Source organism: Zootoca vivipara, chromosome 11 (assembly GCF_963506605.1).
Source record: "Zootoca vivipara chromosome 11, rZooViv1.1, whole genome shotgun sequence".
NCBI lineage: Eukaryota > Metazoa > Chordata > Lepidosauria > Squamata > Lacertidae > Zootoca > Zootoca vivipara.
In genome coordinates, this window is record NC_083286.1 from 34,499,695 (window position 1) to 34,516,730 (window position 17,036).

General features: G+C 43.1%; 1 long non-coding RNA gene across 1 annotated transcript in view; it reads right to left on the bottom strand.

Annotated features, from left to right (window-relative positions):
- The window catches only part of LOC118076861 (uncharacterized), a 48,005-nt gene extending 33,051 nt beyond the window's left edge, over positions 1-14,954 (bottom strand). The window contains exons 1-2 of the long non-coding RNA XR_009558325.1: positions 14,890-14,954; positions 14,619-14,740 (exon numbers count right to left, since the gene is read on the bottom strand). This is a non-coding gene — a long non-coding RNA (uncharacterized LOC118076861). The remainder of the gene's footprint in view (positions 1-14,618; positions 14,741-14,889) is intronic.
- Positions 14,955-17,036: the final 2,082 nt, after the last annotated feature.

Sequence of the window (17,036 nt, forward strand, 5' to 3'; positions counted from 1 at the left end):
TTCCACAATACTCTCATGTTATTACACCTAGAAAATCTAATCAAGCGGAAGTGAAGATGTCATAACCCTCACTCATGTAGACATCTAAAGCCTCTTTTAAGGGTGCAGCCAGCTTCAGACATTGTCTTGGGTGTGATGCTATGCTAGTAATGACATCCTTTGAAGAGTTTGGATTTGATATCCTACTTTATCACTACCCGAAGGAGTCTCAAAGCGGCTAACATTCTCCTTTCCCTTCCTCCCCCACAACAAACACTCTGTGAGGTGAGTGGGGCTGAGAGACTTCAGAAAAGTGTGACTAGCCCAAGATCACCCAGCAGCTGCATGTGGAGGAGTGGAGATGTGAACCCGGTTCCCCAGATTAGGAGTCTTCCACTCTTAACCACTACACCACACTGCAGTGTGGTGCTGGTTTATGCTCATGGCATCTTGCAGTAGCCCCAAATGCAGTTCTTTTTTAAAACTGGGCTTTGAAACTAAAGATACTGACTTGGTAGAACATCTCTGAAATGTCAGTGCATCTCATCTGTGGATGAGAGAAAGCGTTCAATTGAACTTACTTTTGAACATGTTTTAAAATGTTACTGAACTATTGGCTTGTTTTCGGAGAAAGAAATGTAAGATGGGAGAGAGAGAAAAAAAACACTTTATGGGACATGTATTTATTCTGTAGGGCATGAAAAATGGGAAGCACTTCCCAATGGTAGTTTTCTTTAAATAATTGCTATCTTGGGAATGATTGCAAATTTGATACAATAAATATATGAACCGGGATAAAATGCACATCACTTGACAGTCCTGAATTTTGCGAAGGCTAGAAAATAAAAAGGCAGAGCACACACAGGAAATAGTACAAAACCAACAAAATCAATGGGATTTCTGCCACTGGCTTTTTGGGGGTATGGATTCCACATTAATATGCTGGGTGTTAAATCATCTATTATAATTTAAATCAGGAAGAAACACATACACACTATAGGCACTGGATTTATATCATAACAATATCAAGTTATGCCAGAATGCAGATTTGGGCTGAATCTACACAGATATTAAAAAATGCTTTTTTAAAAACAAACAAAAAACAAACCAGTTTTACAATGTATATGGAACATGTCATCAGCGCAATCTAGTGTCACATTTGTACAATGCACTTAAAACGCACTTAAAACGTTATATTTGCAGCTGTTTAGCTGAGTCCCTGGAGTATATTCCTGTGAATTTGGCATTCACCTGCAATTCACTACAGAGAAATAACCAGAATATCCGTTGCAGGGATTTCCATCAGGAAACATAGGCTAGATGTGTGTAGGATGTTGACAGTTGTGCAACAAAACAATGGAGATGTTTTGTAATGCCAGAGTGATGCAAAAGAATAGATGCACAGAAGTAGACCTCCATTTTATTCACTCATGGGCTGAAAGTAAGCAAATAAAACTAGGCAAATAAAAAGTCTCGCCCTCTATTCATATCAAAATTCTAGCTGTGTCATTCTCTTAAATTGCTTTGCTTGGTTGACTATGGTTTGGGGTTTCGTCTTGTCAAAAGAGGTAGGGATATTGTTAGAGAGTCACAGGCTCTTGGGTGAGGAAGGACTACTGACACAGGTGATCAAACCCAACCTTGTCCTTCACGGTAGGATTAGCTGCATCAGCACTTACTCTGAAGCTGTTTGAAGAGGTCAAGGATGGGAAACCTATGCCAAAAGCTCTGCTTCTCATAAGGGAGCCTGCAATGAAAGATAATCCCCGTATGCAGGAAAATCTCATTACAAAAATGCTGCATTATTCCAATATGATCTGCTGCTTCCAATGAAAGGTGTCAGAAAAATTATAATTGCCAACATATAGTGAAAGACAAACCTGGCACATGCTTATGGGTGCACACCACTAGTTTGCCACAAGGTTGGATATTGACCCCCCCCCCTGGACATCTTTACTGAAAGTTCAAAAAGTACATAATTATACGCGGCCTAAATATGGTGAGTCGCAAAGAAAAGAAAAGAAAAGAAACAGCACCCGTTTAGAAGGGAAAATAAGGGGGGAGGAAACCCCCCTAAAACTGTATACTTTACAAAGTTGCTATTGTACTTCACCAGATATTAACCTATTACAGTACAGTATTTGTAAGAATGGATTCCAAATACCATTCAATTTGTCCATGGCAAGTCTGCCTTTTTATTTGCAAGTTGTTCATATATTGCGAGTTTGTATAGGTCTTCAATCCAATCATAGAAGGGAGCTGCATTTTTTATTTTTCCAGTCCATCAGCATCAGTCTTTTTGCTGTGGTAAGGGCACAGAGAGTCCACTCATATTGTCCTTTTGTAGGGTTCCGTGTGCTGGGTATATAATTCAAGAGGATATTTTGCTCTAAGGTTGGATATTGATTTTAATTTAATATCTGTCTGCCACTTTCCCAACAACCAAGTGGCTCACAACAAAGCACGTTTTCAGCTACAAATGAGCACAAATCTATGCAGATTGATTCAGGACAACCTGATCCACTCTGTGGTGATTTGTAGCTGCTTCAACGCAATCTGGATAGGGTACAAATCAACGCAAATCAGCCTGATTTGGTTTGGGATTCAGCCCAATCCTATGCACAGCCCTGGCATGAACAGACTGCCCTCCTCTCTATCACCCTGGGGCAGAAACCACTTTTATTTTCTGTCCCACTGCAGCCCACAAGCCAGCAGACAAAAATGCTCGTTAGCCATATGTTATAAGAAACAGAGCCTGGAGAAAAGAAGAAGAAAATCCTACAAACCTAGCATACAACACCTGCCCATCTCCTGCTTCCTTCTCAGGACGAGAGGAAAAATCAACAACATGGAACACCTTCTCCCTCTGCTACTGGCCCAGGAGCAGATAATAAACATCCCATACAACTCTGCATAAGAGCTTAGCTTACACACACACACACACACACACACACACACACACACACACACACATATACGCCACAACAAAATAAAATGAAAAAAGGAGGAGGTGACCCCAAGGGGCAGCCCCCACACGACCAGCCCCTTTGGTATTTGCTGTTCAGGATTTACCCACCAAGGTCAGCCTACCACACTGTAGCAGCTAGATGGTTTATACATCCCAGTATCGAAAAACCTCACAACTGTCCAGAGTGGCTGCATTGTCTTTCCAGCACTTTGCTTCTCGTGTTTGTCTACAAGCCAAGCAGGGTCACAGGGAGCTGGAATCAGAGCAACTGTTTTTAATAGCAAATCTTCACCTTATAGCCAGTAGGCTAAGCCTAAACCAGGCACAGGCTTTCCAGAAAACCACCACATGCCCAGATGAGCAGGGCTATTGTGTTCCCAGAAAGAAGCTGTCGACCTCCAGGCCTCAATGGCTGGTCTCACAAAATATTATCAGATTTTTATTTGTAGTGGCTTTCACAAATGTTGGCAAGTGAGGGAAGAGCTTCAACGGGGAAATGCTAAGCGACAAAAATCCTTGGGCTTCTGCCCTAGTAAAGAAATGCTGAGAGGAACACAAAGATCTTTCTGCGAATGTAGCTCTTCTGTCTCAAGGGAACTATTATCGAGTAATTTGACTAAACTGTAATAGTAAAAGGTATTAAGGAATGAAAATGCTTCTTTAATCTCTCTAGACTTCAGAATTCTCTTTTAAATAATATTTAAAAAACACTTTACCTAATGTTCACAAGGAAGTAAAAAGCAATATGCAAGGAAGATCATGGAGCCTGCAATTTGGCAGATTTCAAAGGCTGATAACAGCTGTTGCATCATCATCTGGGAGCAAAAATTTCCACTTTATTTGTGGGCCGAGGAGAGTGGGGTGGAGAACCATTTAACCATATTTCTTTAGGGCAGGAGAAATTATCCCAACAGTTCTTCACAGGTAAAGATCACCATTAACAGCAGCAGCAAAACCTTTTACTTTTTTCCTAACTTTGTTGGCTGTCATGTCACCTTTTATTTTACATCCTCCATAATGCCTCAGGCGTAGTGTTATTCCAGGACCTTAGTGTGGGATGTGGGGAAGGGAATATGAATCAGGACAAAATAATTGGTGGATAAATTTCTGATAATATTCTGCAAAGGGAAGGTGGAAAAAAAGAAAAAAAGAAAATCTCAGAAGAATGTTTGGGAAATTCGGGTCACCTCAAGAATGTCTTCCAATGTCACATGATGTCATATTTTCGTATCCCAGGTTGGCTTTGAGATTTGTTCTGTATTTCGCATTTCTGCATATGCATAATGAGGTTTCCATGGAGTGTCTCCTCTCAGCGGCATAGCTAGCTGCTTGGGTGCCAGATGCGGTGTGCGCCTCCTGCAGCCAGGGGTGGGGCAAGGCACCCTTGGGGGTGGGGTGCTTCATGGAGCCTCTCCGCCATCTCCCCCTCAGCTTTAGGGCGGCTGAGGGAGAGGCGGTGGGCAGACGCAAGTGTTTTGGGCATGCTGCAGGCCCCGTGGTAAGTGCCAGCCCCCGCAGTGTGGCACCCAGTGCCAGCCACGTTTCGTTACATTTGTTGAGTGAACTAAAAAGTTTCGTGAACCCGTTTTTTTTTTTAAAAAAACACACACAACCTTCATATTTTTGTCATTTTGTCACCCCCCTCAGTGATGGCCATAGCTGCCAAGTCTCCCGTTTTCCCCGGGAAACCCCTGTTTTTCCAGCTGTTCCTAGCTGAAAAAAACAGATTTTATTTGTTTTTCCCCGGTTTATTCTGGCGCGGCGGCCATTTTGGAACTGGGCAAAGCAGCATCAAAAGTCACTTCTGAGCTTGCTCTGCCCAGTTCCAAAATGGCGGCAGCGCTACTTCCGGTCTGCTATTTCCGGTCCGGTCCCAGCAACTTGGCAGGTATGGTGATGGCACCCAGGGCAGCCTGCACCCCCGCACCCCCTTCCTCCACTACTGTCTCCTCTGAGGAATCTGCTCAAGGATGATCCTGTGAACTGCCACTTAGACTCCTTTTGGGATCATTTTTGGTGCAAAGACAGTGTTGCAACATAACTAGTTCTAAGACTACTAGGTATATTGAATCAGTATCAGCTCAGACAGATATACAGGTTACTGGGTTAGATTAGATAACAATTTACAGGACCTATCTTCCATCTGGATTCTCCAAGGCAAATAAAAAGGGTATATCTGTGAGCCCGGGAGCCAAAAATATCTTAGCAGTGCTTATGCCTGAAGTTTTGATCTAAGGCTGTGGGTCCCAAAGGCATTGCTGTTTTCTTCTAATCTTTGCCTAATCTTTCACAATTCAGACCATCTTTTCTTTTCCAGTCTTGAAAGTTTACTGGCTATTGAGCAAGAGACAAACTTTTAGACCATGATCTTCCTTTTGAGAAAAGTGCATTACCCGTCTCCCAACAGAACGCTGTCAGCTTAATTTAGACATTCTGTCTGGTTCCTTTCTTGTAAACAGGAAATGTAGATGCAATAAAGAAGCCATAGGAAGTTCACGTGAACAGTATGTAAAGCCAAGGATTTAAGGAACTTTATTTATTTTAAAGCATTTCTAAACTATTTAATACTTCAGAACTCTCTAAGCAGTAGAAGAAAAAACACAACAACCATTAAAACAACACCAGGAACTAATTCTTTGAGAGGAATAGGGTCTCCTAATTACTCTCAGCACCTTTAACAAACTGCTAATCCTAAGATTCTTTGGGAGAAGTCATGACTGTTTAAAAATAGTATAATACCATACCCTGCATGTGTCTCGGAAAAACCAGGACTTCCTGTTTTCCCCCATGAGAGCATGATGGCCTTGTTGGTTGCCATAATGTTATGCAATTTCACACCTAGATCTTACTTTCTTTGTGGCCATGATCTTGTGCGGCATCCCAAAATGCACGCTTTTGAGTACCGTGGGAGAATGGCCCCCTAAAAGTGCATCTTTGGTGCTCTGTGATCTCGTGTGGGTCATGTGACCTGCACAGGAGCACGGACGGGAAGATGTGTGTCCCAGTTTTGGGACTCAGCATGTTGGAGGGTATGTAATACTGCTGTAAATGTATAGCACAGTTGGGGTTTTACGGCCCTTCCTCTACCAACATCGCTTTCTCCAATTGCTTGGGGAAAACTCTGGAGAGGAGGGGACTTAGACGGCTGTGGGGACTTTCAGTCTTGGCAACTGATCCATGGGACAAGACCTACCTAATGCTGTGCTCATTAGATCTGACACTCCACCAAATCTGTGCAGATTGTGTTTTTCCTAATGCAGTCATTCCGGAAGTCCTCTTGACCTCCAAAGCACTCAAAAACCAAAGCACAGCTTCTAATTGGCTGCGGAAAGCGCCTGCAGATACAAAGCCCCATCAGACGTTCGGTTTCCAAAAGAACGTTTGAAAATCGGAATATTCACTTCCGGGTTTTGATCGTTCAAGAGCCAAAACGTTCGAGAACTAGGCTGTTTGAAAACCAAGGTGTGACTGTAAAGAGTTAACTCCAACTTGCACAGTTTGATTTACTTCTTGCTCCCTCCTGACATAGTGTGTTGGTAGGAGCTGGCAGTTTTAAGGACAAGCTGGTACGAGGCTCACTTGACGTCAACACAAAATAGAGCTTTTAGTGTCATCGGCCCAGTCCTGTGCTTTGTTTGTAGAGATTCAACAGTCCCCTTCTGTTTCAAACTTCAAATCTTACATTGGCAATTAATAAGACGTATTTCCGCAACCCAGTATGAAAGCAGCATGACAATTCTAGGCTTCCAGTCAACTTACAACATCAAAGCCAGTCTGTTCAGCTTTAATTGGCAGGTAAAACCTTAGGCAGGTGACAACACCTTTGAAGATAAAGATGGAAATCACATATTTCTGGATTCATGCAGAGCTCCCCCTCTTCACCTCAGAAGAATCATAGAATTGTAGGGTTGGGAGGGACCGCAAGGTTGTCTAGCCCAACCTCCTTCAATGCAGGGATCTTTTTGCACAATGCGGGGCTCAAACCCACAACCCTGAGATTAAGAGTCACATGCTGTACCAACTGAGCTAGCTTGCATTTGAAACGAGAAGATTGGAAGTAGAACTGTGCCAGCTTGGAGGAGCTTTCTGATGGCTGCAAGATTGAAGGCACACCATGAAACCCCCCCATGCTCCCTGTTCTGCAACAGCAAGCAATTTTCCCCCATATGAATTTGTATTTCACTGTGCTTCGCGCTAAAGCTGAAAATGCTTCTAGATTCAGGTAGCTAGCTGTGTTGGTCTGACGCAGTCGATATATAAAAATAACAAAACAAAAATTGTCCAGTAGCACATGTGTGCTCTAAGCCCCAAGTAGGACTAAGAGGACCATATTCCAATCAAAACATGGCAAGACACAACCTACAACAGTTTCCTTTATCACTGCTGGACTGTGATGGAAGATACTACATAACCAATACCAGTACAGTCCACCTCAAAAGATGCATGGAGTGCCATCTTCAGTTGCAGGTATAGATACATGGAGGAGGGGAGAGGCGTGTAAGATTGTAAGAGAGAATATCCTCACTGCAGCTGAGAATAACACTTCAAGCATCTGATGAAGCAGACTCCCAATAAATTGTTGTTGTTGTTGTTGTTGTTGTTGTTGTTTCTTAAATTTGTATGCCGACCTTCACCTGCAGATTTCAGGACGGTTCACAACATAAAAATACAACACAAAAGCACAAAATGCATGAAAAAAGCAAAAGCAAAAAACCCTACGAATCAATAACTTCTCTTCCCGCCACACCCTGCCATGAACACATTTAAAAGGGGAATAAGTTGTTAATTCGCCAAAGGGCTGGTTGAAGAGGAATGTTTTCGCATGGCACCTAAAGGTGTAAATGAAGGTGCCAGCCAAACGTCCCTGGGGAGAGCATTCACTGCAGAAAAGGCCTGTGTCTCATGTCGCCACCTTCTAGATCTCTTGTGGAGGAGGCACACAAAGAAGGGCCTCGGAGGATGATATCAGAGTCTAAGCTGGTTCCTATGGAGAGAGGCAGGGTCCGAAGACAGGGTCCTAACACTGCCCTAAGTCTGTGCTGCAGTAAAAACAACAAACATGTCTGGCCCTCTGGAAATCTTATCTGTTAGCTGACACATTAACAGAGGCACATAGCACAAGCTGGTGCTTATTAGCCTAATGACTTCACTATTTGGAAAAAGATTGTACAGTATTTTTCTAAGATGGTGTATGCATGTTTTAAACCTAGCCCTTCTCAGTATGTTTCAAGGACACTTGCTACTCAGGAGTCGGCAAAGGTTTACTTTGCCTGGGCCATTTCACACCAGTGGAGATCCCTCTGTGGGCCGGATCGCGCGTGCCCACCCGTGATTTTCGGCATCTGCGCAGATGTGATTTTGGGTGTTTGCGCATGTGCAGGCGTGATTTTCGGGACCTCAAAAGCGAGTCCCTGTGCTGTGCTGCACTGGTTTAGCACAGCACATGGGGACTCGGGGGCAGCTCATGGGTCGGTTAAACAACCCCCATGCTTAGGCTGAAGACCCCTGTGCTATGTGTTTGAAGTCCAGTTCTACAGCCACATGGTAAACATGAGCATAGGTGGCACTTACTGCTGTCCTATAACCAGCAGACAGACAAGTTGGTATCAGTATTTGTGGTGAGCTCCCTGGACATGCAACCCACACCACACAGCAAGTGGAGGTTTGCTATTATCCAGAATTGGGGGAACCACAATTTTGGGAACCCGTATTCAGTTATCACTTTAGTGCTGCAATTTGAGGATCAACCTTTACTTGAGAGACATTTTCCATCTATCAAACTGTCTTCAAACCCCATGGCGAAAAGATATAGATAGAGCTCTGGAGTGTCACTTTATAAACTGCTGTTTTCAGAATTCTCCTTTGAAAGAAGGTCATTAATATCACTGCTACAATTAGCCAGTGACTTCAAGAGAATTAATAATCAATAAGGGGAAGGGAAGCCTTTAAAGCTAATGCTAGTTATTTACTGCACGTTTCATCTTTGCTCTTGAAAGTTCACTAGACGTTCTTGGGCCCTGCGTAAGTATTCAGTTTCAGCTTTCCTTGGCAGTCTAGACTGTTATGACTAGCAGAGAAGTTTTCAATCACAACTGCACACCTTAATCAAGGCTAATCCCCTGAAGTAGACTTGTTTCAGTAAGTAGAACAGCTTATCATGAAAGGAGAAATCAGAGAGAAAGGGACAGGTTACATCCAAGTGTCCCAGCTTAACTAGTGGTACTTAAAAGACAAATAGACCTATGGATATATATATATACTATTACACGCTTGCATCATTCTCCAAAGATACTTTTTTTTGATTCAGGATCGCATAGACGTATTCAATTTCATCATTGCTAATGCATCGTTGGTGGGTGAATGAGCTGGTTGTAAATTATGTTCAATGCTGTTTGTCTTGTGACAAGTGGATGGCTGGGGATTAACTGCTATGGGCATGGTTGGGGGGAATAGTTATGGGAGAGGTTTGTATGTAGAAGGACCGCTAAGGATGTGCTTTGGAAATGTTACTGTGGAAGTAAGTGCAAAGCTGCTAACGATGCTTTAACATGTGGAATTTCTATTGTACTTTTGTGTTTGATTTTTATTTGTAATGTCTTTGATGTTTCTGTTTCTGCAGCTAATTATGCTGGTTAGAAATGTGGATTTTTATTTCTGTATTTTATTCTGTTCTGTAGTATTCAGTTCTGATATGTTGCAATGTTGCATTTGTATTTTGTGGTGTTTTAAGATTGGCTGTAAACCTCTTAGATTTTTTTTAAATGTAATTGAATTGTAAAGTTGGAAGGGAGCCCAAGGGTCAGGAACATCAACTAGATCACCCATGATAACCTCCGCTTAAAGGTAAAGGGGCCCTTGACCATCAGGTCCAGTCGTGTCCGACTCTGGGGTTGCGGCGCTCATCTCGCTCTATAGGCCGAGGGAGCCAGCGTTTGTCCGCAGACAGCTTCCGGGTCATGTGGCCAGCATGACAAAGCTGCTTCTGGCGAACCAGAGCAGCACACGGAAACGCTGTTTACCTTCCCGCCGGAGCGGTCCCTATTTATCTACTTGCACTTTAATGTGCTTTCGAACTGCTAGGTGGGCAGGAGCTGGGACCAAGCAACGGGAGCTCACCCCGTTGCAGGGATTCGAACCGCCAACCTTCTGATTGGCAAGCCCTAGACTCTGTGATTAACCCACAGCGCCACCTGGGTCCCTAACCTCCGCTTAAAAACTTCCAATTTTTTGGAACAGCTCTTACTGTCAGAAAGTTCTTCCTGGTGTTTAGTTGGAATCTCCTTTCTTGTAACTTAAAGCAATTGGTTTGGGTCTTATCCTCGAAAACATACCCAATTCCTTCAACTGTTCCTCATAAGGCTTGGTTTCCAGACCCTTGATCATCTTGGTCACCCTCCTCTTCACACGTTCCAGATTATCCTTCTTAAATTGTGTTGCCCAGAACTGTACACAGTACTCCAGGTGTGGAAATCCAGTGCTGCCCTTCTGGGGGAACAAGCCCCTCTTGAGATGTAATGCTCTGAATTTTCTCCAAAGTAGACCCAGGTGTAAATATGTGTTAATAAGCCATTCTTAAAGACACAACGCAGTCTCTGCTGCTTCCTGATTCCCTATGGAAACACATCCCCGGTGAGCTCCTGGAACCCTCTGGAATCTTGCTGCCGCTCAGCAGAGATTGTAACTGGTGTGCAACCTTCATAACCATATTAGAGATGGCCTTTCCTCATATGGTTATTTCACACTTCAGTTACCGTAAAAGGCACCTCGCCTGAGGATTTTGCATTGGTAATAAATATTGTGATTAATCAGCTAAAAGGTCTTTTATCACTTCAGCAGACGATGGCAAGGAAAGCTGCAATCCCAAACAGATTTGCTAGGAAGTCACACTGGACTCAAATGGCCCATCTTTCAGAGTAAACATCCTAAGGATTGCAGTGCAAGTCCTTTGTATACTTTAAAGGCAGGCAGAGCAATCCTAACCTCTGATATGCCTGCTGGAGGGAGTTTGGACCTGGCAAATGTTTTTGGCTGCTTGGATGCACAGGTAGCGGGGAGGTGGCTGCCGCTGCAGACATCCCTACTGCACCTGCCAATGGTGTGGTCTGTTAACAGGCTACCACCAACAGAATCTGGCATAAGGGCCCAGAAGAGGGTGGGGGCAGCCAAGGATCCACTGGATCCTAAACTGGTCCAGCAGTTGGAGAGGGACCTGATCTGGGCCTCTATGCTGCAATAGTCTGGAGGTGGCACACCAAACATTCAGAAAAACACTGCCCCCCCCCAGCTTCTACCCCAGCCGGCATGAGCAGCACGACTCTGATTCAGAAACAGCAATAGTGGTCCTGCTGCTGCATTCCCCCTTAATCCTCCCAAACTGGGAGCTGGGATTGCTCTTCCATTGACACCTTTACTCTTCCATTGATCACTCTGTTGGTTTGAAACTGGGAGCTGGGATTGCTCTTCCATTGACACCAATGCTCTTCCATTGATCACTCTGTTGGTTTGAAAGAAATTCTCATAGGCCACCTCATCAACAAATGTATGGAATTATACATGGCTTCTATACCCAGGTCTGTGCAAAGTTGCACCCATGAGCTCTTTTTGAGCTAGTAATTTCCACAGTCCAATCCTCTGCATATTTACTTATAATCTGTTTTCCCACTGGCAAAACATACCGGTACCATGGCAGGCAGGGAGGTCTACCATCACCAACCTTCATTTATCGCACCTTTTTAACATGGCCTCAGCATGGAAACTTGCTGCTGTGACATTAGCCTTGTTTGGTGGAAATCCATTACTTCTCCCATTTATGCGGTTTCAGATCTGATGCGTTCTTTTAGTATGATAGAACAGGCTATAGATAGTAGCTGCCCTCAAGGTGGCCTAGAGCAAGGGAGTCAAGAGGAAGTCATCAGGATCTTGCCAGAAACTCACCCGAGACCAATTATCGTGAAACTTGATTGGTTCTACTAGAGACACAGTGACTCATACTCTGCCTCGCTTCCTCTCATAACTCTGCAAACTTAATAAATGTCAGTTAGCCCTGCAGATGTTTGCCTGTGGCTGTGGTCCTTACTTGGGAATAGCTTCCCCTAAAATCACTGGAACATTTTCTTCTAAGCATGCGTTATATATTACTTTGCAACAAAGGTAGTAGCTATATAGTAGTGCTGGCTTACCTGGTAATAATGGGTGGCGTGAATCCACCATTTTAATTTCCCACAATGCACCTACACACTGTTATTACTGTTGTTATTATTATTGATTAGATTTATATACAGTACTGCTGTTCATCAAAAGATTTCAGAGTGGTTCACAAGAGAAAAATACAGCACCGTAGCACAAATAAATAGTTAAAACAGAAACAAAACAATGGCCCCACCTCCCACAAACACATTTAAAAGGCTGTAGAATATTAATCAGCCAAAAGCCTGGAGGCATTGTGGGAAATGTTGGGGGCATTGTGGGAAATTAAGTGTTGGTTTCCCAGACCCAGCTGCCCTGCATTAAGGGGAACAGGGCAGGTGTTAGCAGGGAGCCCTGTGGGATCCCTAGCACCTGTCTGAGAATGCTGCCTTTTAAGCAAAGAAATGTATCTGGAAGAGGGCCATGAATGGAATTTTTAAAGCTTTGAGAACATCTAGGAGAAAGAAACAAGTTTTACTATGAGAGCTGTTTTTTGCAACATTTGCTAATGTAGCTGCTACCAGCATGACTGTAATAATGCTTCTTTATGCAACCTTGCAATTTCTACAACTCCTTTTGAAATTCCACTGAAAGGGGAGAAAAGGGAGGATTGAACACTGAAAAGGGAGAGTTGGTGGAAATCACCCCCCTCCCCTCACAAGAATGGAGCAGCAATTAGGACCCATGCTGCCATTTTTACATGTATTCTTTGACTCAGTCGAGAGTTAAGTGGTACACAACTGTTCACCCAGGATGCAAAGCCAATCAGTAAATACGAGACAAAACTATTTTCCGTTTTTAAAAAGTAAGATATGCAAAGCGGAAAGCTGTTCCCCTCCCCCTCCCCTTCTCCTGCCTGACTCGATGAAAGGCATTCTGGTAAAAATATACCAGGAAAAAGTCAATTTTATTAGTTGAGTGGCTTTGGGTCTCCATTAAGATGACAGTCCTCTCTTTAAAGACCTCAGTTTTAAGGTGTTGTCCATTTGAAGTGCTGCCTGTCCACAGCCTGCTTTAAAGGAAAATAACCATGAGAAGGGGAGGCCTTGAAGTTGCCCGTCAATGGCATAGCTGCCAAGTTATCCCTTATTTTAAGGGATTTTCCCTTATGCTAAATAGGCTTCCTCGCGAGAAAAGGGAAAACTTGGCAGCTATGAAATGGTCAGAAGCCACATGGGCACCCAACTGAGGAGCCACACCTGATCACCATTTCCCCCACTTGGGTGAGATGTATTTCTATTTAAATTACAGCAATTATTTCTAAATTTGCATCTATACACATAATTAACATATTCAGTTTTTATGCAAATCTGCCAGTTCTTTTGTCCTCTTTCATGGCAATGCCTAAGTGGCCATCCTACTTATTAGATATTCAAGAAGGTGTAATTTGCGGGGGAACCATGCAATGTGCAGATGGCGGCTGGAAGGGCCCTGCCTTACAAACTATTATTATTATTATTTAGTGGACTTTTCAGTTGCTTTTTAATGAACAGTAAACTCAAAGGGTCTAGCAATATAATACAAAAAAATCAAAATACAAAGCAAACACAAAAAGCACTGATATACATTAAAAAAATAAATAAATTCTGACATATTCCGTCCACTAAAAGAAGGCACAATATCTAACACTCTCCAAATTAAAAACCTAGCTGAAAAGAAATCTTTTTGCTTGGCACCTAAATAATTAGGAAAGGGTGGAGCTGGGGCCAAACTTGTGTTATGATAGTTATAATTCAACTTTAAAAGCACACACACAACCAAGATTTGTATTATTTTCAAGTCAAGTATCTAGGTCATGGCTTGCATCATACTTTTGCGACATTTTGCAGGCAGCGATTTCTGTTCTTATCCTGGGACAAAGTTCTTAACCCGAGGTACTACTTCTGGATTAGCAGAGTCTGTAACCCGAAGTGTTTGTAACCTGAAGTGTTTGTAACCCAAGGTACCACTAATGCCCTCTCTTGTAGCCTTCTATAAACAGGGAATTATGGTGCTGGAGGAGACTCTTGAGAGTCCCATGGACTGCAAGAAGATCAAACCTATCCATTCTTAAGGAAATCAGCCCTGAGTGCTCCCTGGAAGGACAGATCGTGAAGCTGAGGCTCCAATACTTTGGCCACCTCATGAGAAGAGAAGAATCCTTGGAAAAGACCCTGATGTTGGGAAAGATTGAGGGCACTAGGAGAAGGGGACGACAGAGGACAAGATGGTTGGACAGTGTTCTCGAAGCTACGAACATGAGTTTGACCAAACTGCGGGAGGCAGTGCAAGACAGGAGTGCCTGGCGTGCTCTGGTCCATGGGGTCACGAAGAGTCGGACACGACTAAACGACTAAACAACAACAATAAACAGGGAACTGATACAAAATTATTTAAACACTGTTTGTTTGTGGCACAGTTTGGAAATGGTATGCTGTTCCCAACTTTGCTACATCTGTGCCCTACTGTGCAAACCAGAGAAAACTCCTTGTATAAATTAGCTTACCTGAAGTTGTGGATAAAGACATAATGGTGAATTAAAAATCATGCTCTCACAGATGTCATCGTTTGCTCATTTAAGTTGACACCAAGCTTTCCTCCTGTACATTTGCACAAGAATCCATGACCCTGCAAGACAATAATAAACCATAATCCTGAACAGCTCCTCTGTGGCTACTGAGGCACAACTTTAATTAACAAAATTGGGAGTAAAGCACAGGCTCCCGATTGACTAAAATCTTTAAAGCCTATTAAAGTGTGATCCCTTTCGGTCTTACCGCAATAATTGTCAGGCTAAGCGAGAGTGATGAAATTATCCTTGCTGTATCCTACTAACCTTTGAGAGGGTAAAGAAAATGTACTATGATTTGGATTTGCAGTGTCTCCTCCTTTTACGGTGGGTCATAGAACATAAAATGTGATTGTCTAGGAACTTCATGGCATTAAAAAACAACTCGCTGTTGCAAAGAAAATAACTCCGGAGTCTGCAACAGGCTGTGAAATTGAGAGGACAGCCACATGGCACATTCACAGAGACAAAAAGTGGGAAAGGAAGCAGCCAAGGAGTGGTTGCAAAAATGTAGATGAAAAGAATGCAGCTGTTTAACAAGTCATCCAACCATCAAAAAGGAGGGGTATAAACTCAAACCTCTGTCTGCTTTTTATTTTATTTTTAAAGCAAGTTAAGTTTGACTTATTGCTGCTGGTGCCTGGTGCCTGCATTTTATATAACCAAAGAAAGGAAAACATAGTCTAATGTAGTCCAATGGCGGGTTAGGGATTATAACATATGAAACAGGAATGGCATGACCTGAAGTTGGAATGCAATGTGGTGAACTACACGAGACTGTGCAACATCAGCCCCTGTGATTGGCAAACAGTATGGAGCTTCCAGATTGGCCAAGTATAATACAAGGATTCTGATCTCTTGCCTTTGCCTGGTTGGCAACAGATCAACTCTTCCTACTATATGCTGAAATCCAGATCTTGGCCACCTGTTGTTTCCAGCATGTTCACACCCTCCAGATTTGGGTACAGCCATATTGTGGCATTGTTTCAAATAATACCTAGTTCAGATGGGAAATATGCCTATTAATCCTCAGGGCCCCCCACCCCATGCTGTACACTTGCCCCAGTATTCAATACAACACAGTGCATGTGAAGCTGGCTTGGGGGCAAACTGACTACCTGAATAGACTAACCCACACCAATAAAATATTAAAGCAGGCTCAGACCAGTAATAATTCCAGTGCTTACAGATGCTTGCAACATACTTGTGCTAATCTTTCTGAGCTCTACATGACATGTCTACATTAATGGATAGGTTGGCCCCGCTTTATCCCGGAAGGAAATCTGCTGGTGCAGAGACAACAGGATAAACCTTCTAGGTTATAAGTGTTCCGGCTGAGAACCTTTGGGCACAATTAGAGGTCAAAGTCTTTGTGTCCAATCTTGACACCGTGAAGTCAACAAACAGTTTGCCCTAAGGCATTAACAAGGATCTCTGGTCATCTCCTGAGCTGAGTTCAAGAGTACTTTTATGGGCACATGGCGATTATCTTCTAATGAATGAACGACTCTTTAGAAAATAACAAGGCAAATGCTTATTAATGGTGAAGGCTTCATTCATTATCAAAGTCCAGGCCCCTGCAGAGGTCAGAAAATGACTGGAGGAGGAAATCTTATTTTAACCATCTGTCTCAATAATTCAGCATGTCAAATTTAGTTGAGAAGACAGACTTTGTTTAGGTTTCAGTCATTTAAGAAAAAAGTAGGAGGAGGGGGATGAAGAAAACAGAATTTTATAAACTCCTCAGGAAGAGCCCTTCATCAAAATCCAGGAAAAATCTAATCACATGTTTAATTTGATCAGTGTTCAATTTTAAATCTTTTTTTCCTACCTGTGAAAAATACGGCTGCCTGGCTGTATGTTGAAAAAGTATCATACACCATTTTTTAATTTTTTTAAAAAATAGATTTATATTCCACCTTTTCTCCACAGAGTTGGTGGTGTGCAAACTTTCCCCCCATCTCCATTGTATCATAACAACAACCCTGTGAGGTAGGCCAGGCTGGAAGACAGTGACTGGCCCAAAGTCATTCTGTGGGCTTCTTGACAGATTGGGATTTGAACCCTGGTCTCCCAGGTCCTAGTCCAGCACTAGTCCATGTAGAATTATACGCAGTAGTATTTTGCTGTTCTTCCCCAAGAACAAAGCCCAAGTTGTTGAGAACAATTTTGAGGAGGGAAATGCTTCTCCGCCCGATTGCTGCCTCACAGCCACAGGGCAGCATGCAGCCCAAAGTCTCCAACACGCAGCTCTGGGTGCCATGCCACTATACAGCGGCTGGTACGCTACAAAGAGGTGCCAGAACTCACCAAAGAGGTGGTGGAACTAAATTCTGGTGAGTTCCAGCTGAAAAA